The sequence below is a fragment of the Equus quagga genome, unplaced genomic scaffold (assembly GCF_021613505.1).
Source record: "Equus quagga isolate Etosha38 unplaced genomic scaffold, UCLA_HA_Equagga_1.0 208877_RagTag, whole genome shotgun sequence".
Taxonomy (NCBI): Eukaryota; Metazoa; Chordata; class Mammalia; order Perissodactyla; family Equidae; genus Equus; species Equus quagga.
Window position 1 is genome coordinate 34,725 of NW_025799091.1, and position 6,849 is coordinate 41,573.

The following is a 6,849-nucleotide window of genomic DNA, read 5'->3' on the forward strand; positions in this document are numbered from 1 at the left end:
TAGTTGGAATGAATTTTTATAAAAAGATGTGCATATATTGTGATATAAAGAAAGAATTGTCTGTATACTTAATCATATCCATATTTTAAATATCAGTTTAGCACTTTAATGGCCATTCCTATTTTGACTACATAAGTCAAATATCAAAGTAAATAATTACTTATGTTTTTCAAAGAAGAATTTCTATTGAACTGCCTTTTTCTACAGGTAAGCACACAGAAGCCTGAATAAGTCATGACTTCTTCAGTGACAGATATCAGATGATCAACCTACAGGTAGAACTCAGATTCTTAAATTCACAGCCATGTACCCATCACTCAATTCCAGGCTCTGACGTACATGATAAATTGAGATATTCACATTTTTATTTTGTAAAGACCACATTTTCACAATTTTTTGCTAATTCTTTTGACCATTTTAAAGACAATCTTCATACTATAAAACTGTGAAAACCAGTCCAATGAATGTGTTGAGGGCCACAGAGCTGTTCTGAAGATCAACGTCAAGATGAAATGTAGAGAATGGGAGTTAGAGAAACATCCTTGTTCAGGAATAAGTATGATAAGTACCCTTAAACATTGAGAAAGACTCTTCCCTTTTCCAGACCCTTCTTTCCTCTCTCTGTAAGATTCTAAGAATACTCGTTCTGTCTCCCATTACCTGCCAAGAATGTAGATGAGTGTTAAGATATCTCCACACTCTAAAGACATTTATGATAAAGGAATTCTTAAGACAGAGAGAATGGTGGGGTTTATCAAATTGGTTACGAGGTAAAACCGCCAGTTAAATTTTAATCTCATATAGATAACGAATTTTTGCTATAAGTATGGACAGACTCATACTAAAAAGTCATTCATTGTTTATCTGAAGTTCAAGCTAAATTTAGCATTCTGTATGTTTGTTTGCTAGATCTGGCAATCCTATATCCAGAACAACTCAGAATGTTATGGTCAGGAACACATCCCAGTTCTTCTGGAACTTTCCTCTTTTTGATACTGTAAATCAAGCATGCAAGGAATCCCTTCAACTATAATTCTTTATAATGAAGATTTTTCTCAGACTATCATTTCTGGTAAGGTCATCTCTGTTTCTGCAACTCTAGAACCAGACGGTTCCAGATATTCCATCACTAAAGGTGAGAGGCCCCAGATAACACAGAATTCTCAATGGCCCTGTTTGTTCAGATATCCAAGGATTTAAAAATCAATCAGAAGGCAACGTTTTCATGTCAAGGATCAATATTATAAAATTATTTCTTAATTCCATTTTTCAAGGTTTCTCAGCTAAGCACTATTGACATTTTTCCCTGGACTATTTTTTTGTGATGGGGAGCTACCCTCTGCATTGCACCATGTATAGCAGCATTTCTGGCTTCTATCCACTAGATGACAGTATCACCCTAATCCCCAGTCCCTCCGTTGTGACAATCAAAAATGTTTCCAGACATTCTCAAATGTCCCCTCGGGAACCGAGGAGGATACATAATTGCCTGTAGTTGAGAACTACTGCTTTATTTTCTTGACTCTGGTAAATTTTCACATTTCTTCTGTTTGAATTCAACTTAAAACTAATATGCAAATTAAAATCCTGGTTCCTTATCGGCCAAATGATGTTATTTTATGGATTAAACAATTTGCTTTATTTTTGAATCTGTGAAGTGTGGTATTTAAAACCTTCTTCCTTATCCTTTCTTCCCTTTTCTTCTCTTTTTTCCCTTGTGAGCCAGTATTCTTTTTTCACCGTCTACAATCTTATTTAGAGTAAGTCCTGTTTATTATAGTTCTCCAGAAGGTTCACTTTATTTCTTTCAATTCTATTTTATTTAAATACCTCTTATTCTCCCATGCACAGCATTTCCAAAAAAAATCACAAAAGCTCATGGACATATAACTGAAAACCTTCAGGGCCCTTCTATTCCCCCACTTTCAGGAAACAGTTATTCCAGACACTGCTATGGAGGAGCTCAGCTAAGCCAGGTTCTCCAGACAAAGCTCTGTAAACAGAGGTACTTCCTGTTCCAGATACTTAATGTTTACAGTTGGCTGAAAAGTTTCTCCAAATGATTTTTCCTATGAGGAACTGACTGAATCTAAGGCATCTTCTACATACCTCACATGAAAAAAGAATGTCCGTATTTTCTCTGAGCTACAAACCAGCTGCTGGTGGAAAAGGCAGGCCCTCTCCTGCCTCTGGAGAGCTAGTCTATGGGAGTTGCTGACTCTTATATCTCCTTCCACTCCCTGTCCCACCAGGACTGTAGAGAAAATTACTTGCCTTATTCTCCAGAGGACTTAAGCAATTAAAATTAACGATTATTTTCTGATGTATTTCTGGTTTCCTGGAAAACCTGAAGAAAAACAACTTAAGCTTAAGAATCATTTTATATAAAAGTTCATTGAAAGTTTAAATGTCTTCTCTTCCTGTTGCATGATAATTCGCATAGTCTCCCCAAATTTTTGTATAACAAATCATAGTAGAAGTTATCTTTTTTATTTACTTGACAAATATTTTTCTCTTTTTTAGTACATTGTTTATTTTCTTCAATTTTTCTAGCTTTTTGAGGTATAATTGACAAATAAAAATTATATGTATTTAAGGAGTACAACCTGATGTTCTGATATACATATACATTGTGAAATAATCACCACAATCAAGCTAATTAACATATCCTTTACTTCAAATTACTATTTTCTTCCTTTTTTGGTGAGAATACCTGGATTCTATCCTCTTAGCAAGTTTCAAGTATACAGTAAAATATTGTTAACTTTAATCACCGTGCTATCCATTAGATCTTCAGAATTTTTTCAGCTTGCATAACTGAAACTTTGTACCCCTTGACCAATATGTCTCCATTTCTCCCTCCTTAGTTGCTGACAACCACCATTCTACTTTCTGCTTCTACAAGTTTGTTTTAGATTGCACATACAAGTGAGATCTTGCAGTATTTGTCTTTCGAGAAATATTTCTTAAGTATCTACCGTGTCCCTGGTCTATGTAAGGCTTAACTGCTCCCAGTTACACTAAGTACACTGAAGGAGTGGGACCTGCTCAGGTCCCTCAATTATAATAAGAATAATTGTTATGATCCTGCTAATGGTATTAGGAGCAGAGGATCACCTCATATATATTGCTGATAGGACTAGAAATGGAAATTTGGTTTCTCACTGTCCCAAGACGTAGCTACATCTGGCTAGAACCAGCAGATTAGGGTTTCTAAAGTTATTGCAAACATCCTGGATACTGGATAAACAAATGTATTGTGTACTGTTCACAGTATGATAACATCTTTTCTTCTAATTTGTCATAAAGCTTTTATCCAGAAATCTGCAGTCCTTTAAAATACCACATTGCTGCAAAATTCTTTATCTGCCTTCTCTATCATTGGCATTTCTCTAGATCCTAGTTTTATCATTTCACACTTGGACTGTTCGATAGTCTCCAAGTTGGTCTTTAAGCCTATAGATTCACTCTCTTATATCTGTCTGCCACACTGCCACTAAAACAACTCTTTTCAAAGGAAGTCAACTTACATTTAGATATTTGTTTGAATATGCATAAAATATCTGTGGAGTATGTATTAGGCATTTTTCACATGGTAGAGAGAAAAGAAGTGGACCATGGAAATATATCACTTATTCTAAAAATAGATACATTAAATAAGCGTAAATGAAATTAAAATAAGTAACTGAAAGTTATAATGAGCAAATCCTTCCCTGGATTGTAAATTTGAGTGACTCATAGTCACTTATAGGTGCATATCCAAGTTCCTAAAATTTCTTCCCAGATTTTCTCTACTAGACTTATCCTTGTCCACTTTCTGTACAAATTTGTCTGCATATGTAATTATATCTATCTATCTACCTCTATCTTTGTCTATCATCTATCTATCTATCTGTATACTGTTTTACATATCTGCACATTTGTACAATGTCTCATTCATCTAGATATCCTTAACTTACCACTTATCTCATTCATCAACAAAACACTGCTGAGTCATAAAACTTTCCAAAAACTGTTTCTAATTTCTCTAGACAAAAGTCATTATTCTTTGAAAGTCATAATTTCTGTGAATAATCCTTTAATTATTCGTTGTCCTACCAATTGGATGTAGTTATGGGTTTATATATTTACACAGGTTTCTCTCCAGCTACAGTGTGGGTTCCTGGATGTCATGAACACTCTCTCTTTCATTTGTGTATCCTCCTCACATATTTCTATGTCTACTCATGAATAAATGCATACATATATAAGTATTATTGAAGCAGATCACTTAGCTTTGTTTTCTTTACCTGAAATATTTGGATTAACTCTGATGCTCTTCACATCAGGAGTAAGAATGTGCTCACTGTTCAAGTCTATGTATTAATTGCTGCAGCCAAACCTAGATCTCAATTTTATCTTCTAGTCTTCCGATCCTTCTTCTATACCACACTGACCTTTGGCCTTGTAGTGTAAGGATCAAATGGTCATGCACGGGAAAGCCTTGCTTTAGTTATGAAAATTAAATTTAAAATGTGTGATGCCATATGTACTCAATTGTTCATTTTGTTTTGTTTTCCCTGACAGAATTCTAGAGAAGAGCTCTAGCATTTGAATCCCTACTACATTTCATCTGCTTCTTAAGACATATTTTCACCCACTATAACATCTCTGAGTTTGGATGTATCTTACAATTAATGGTAAGAAATCATTGTCTCATAGTTGAACAAGTAAAGATTATTTCCTGGGTGTACATTTAGTGATGGTGAATCTTTTAATACTTGAACTATGAAATGGTAATGGACATAGAGATGAAGAGTGCGTGGTGAGAAACATTTCACAGGTAGCATTTCTGAGAAACTTGGGAACAGTGTCCTCATCTATCCACTTGGGATAATCCTGCCAAATTTGAAAACAAAATGAGACTTATTCCTGTCGAAGTCTTATCTTTCAAAATAAAGTCTGGAGATGAGACTGAGGAGACAGAGTCTAGTGGATTTGCCTAAAATGACAGATAGTGACATAAGTAAAACCAGCAGTAGAATAACTTGTAGTGTTTTTGTTGTTATTTGTCTGTTTGCTTGTTTGTTTTGCATATGCCTCAGCTAAATATCATCCCTTGGTGACCTAAGAAAATCAAAACAAACAGACAAATAAATCCTGACATAGACGTTATTAGCTTTAAATGTGTAAAGCGTGTTCTGCTGTAGAGCAACAATATCCTGAACAGGCTCTAATTCCTCTATTTTCAAAAATGGTTCTGCTTAGAATCCATATACCAGCAAAGAATTAAACAAGTTGGTAGAGGAGAATTAAATTTCAAAATATGGTTCATTTTAGCCTTTAAATTATTTTCTCAGATCTTAAAATGGTTATTTGTTGAAATGTTAAATTCAATTTTTTAAAATTTCTGAACAATACATTTTTCTGTTTATTGAGCATTCTTTTCAAAAGCCATTTTTCATCTGGTATGAGTAAATAGTCATATAATTGAGTTAATTTACTTCTTGGAGTGTGACTACTAAATAAATCAACTGTTACAGCAAAACATTTGCAAGGAACTCTGTATCTTGTTCCCATTAAATGTGATGTTTAATTTTTGTTGCTTTTTATGGACATCCTCCCGTCACCAGGGATTCTTGTATACAGCTAAGGGCACAATGTAGTTCTGTCAATGTATTAATATGGCAGTGGCTAATCGATGAGAGATAGTATATTTTAGTCTTGCATAATACCAGCAGTCTCATAGACAAATTTTGTATTTTGAATGTTAAAAAGCATTATAAAATAATGTATCCTTATTCTTTACTAAAGAAGATGGAGTAAGGACTGTAGGATATTTTCCAGGGTCTGGTAGAAGTATCAATGCTAAGAACACAATTTATTAAAATATTTAAGTTTTAATATTTAATAGACATATTACATTCATTACAAATTAGATATATTACATACAAGAGAGAAGAAAAGGATACTCAATAAATGGTGCTGTGACATTACTATATAGTTTGGGAAAGGGAGTTGGACAATTCCTTTGTAAGCTTTCATTCATTCGGCAAACATATGCAAAATAAATAAAAATCAATAAATTTAGTACTTATTAAAATTTAAGATAAAAATCATACAACGATGAGATAAAATATAGAACGGAGCAGGATTCATTTTCACTACATTCTTTTTTAATTTGCTAATAATTGAGTATAACTACATAAAAAATGTAAGCTAAATATCAAAAAGAATGCCAAATACATAACATTAAAAGACATTAACAAATTGTGCAGATATTATTCTCTGAGGTTAATGTTTTTAAATGTAAAATGTCTTGTAAATTATTATGAAGAATATTAACACCCAATGGGAGTAGGAGCAAAGTGAACAGAAACCTCACGGAGAAGAGTTTAAAAATCATTGAACATTAAATACATCTATTTTTCGAATTCTTCTTTTTTTCTAGTCTGTCCCTAAATTTTAGTTTGACACAGAAATAAATTATCCTTTGAATAAATCGTCATTATAATGTTTCCTGTCTAATATAAACATATTATTATAGAGAAGATGTTTCTTTTTACATTTTCTTGCTGTTTTATGTGCTTTGACTAAATCATTTTATTTGACCCAAGACAAAACATAGAAGTAAAGTTTAATGCTGGATCTACATTTCTATGATTCAGTAATTCATATAATGGACTTCAGTTATTTACGACCATTCCTCACCTCCTTCACAAATACTGAAGAGTGTGTGTGAATAAGGATTGAAAGAAGAAATGTGGTTTAGACACATAGAGAAAAGGAGAAAAAGATCATTTCATCAACAGTAAAGACACAACCAAAAAGATAAACAGGGGTTAGAAGTGCACTTATCTGTCACAGTAG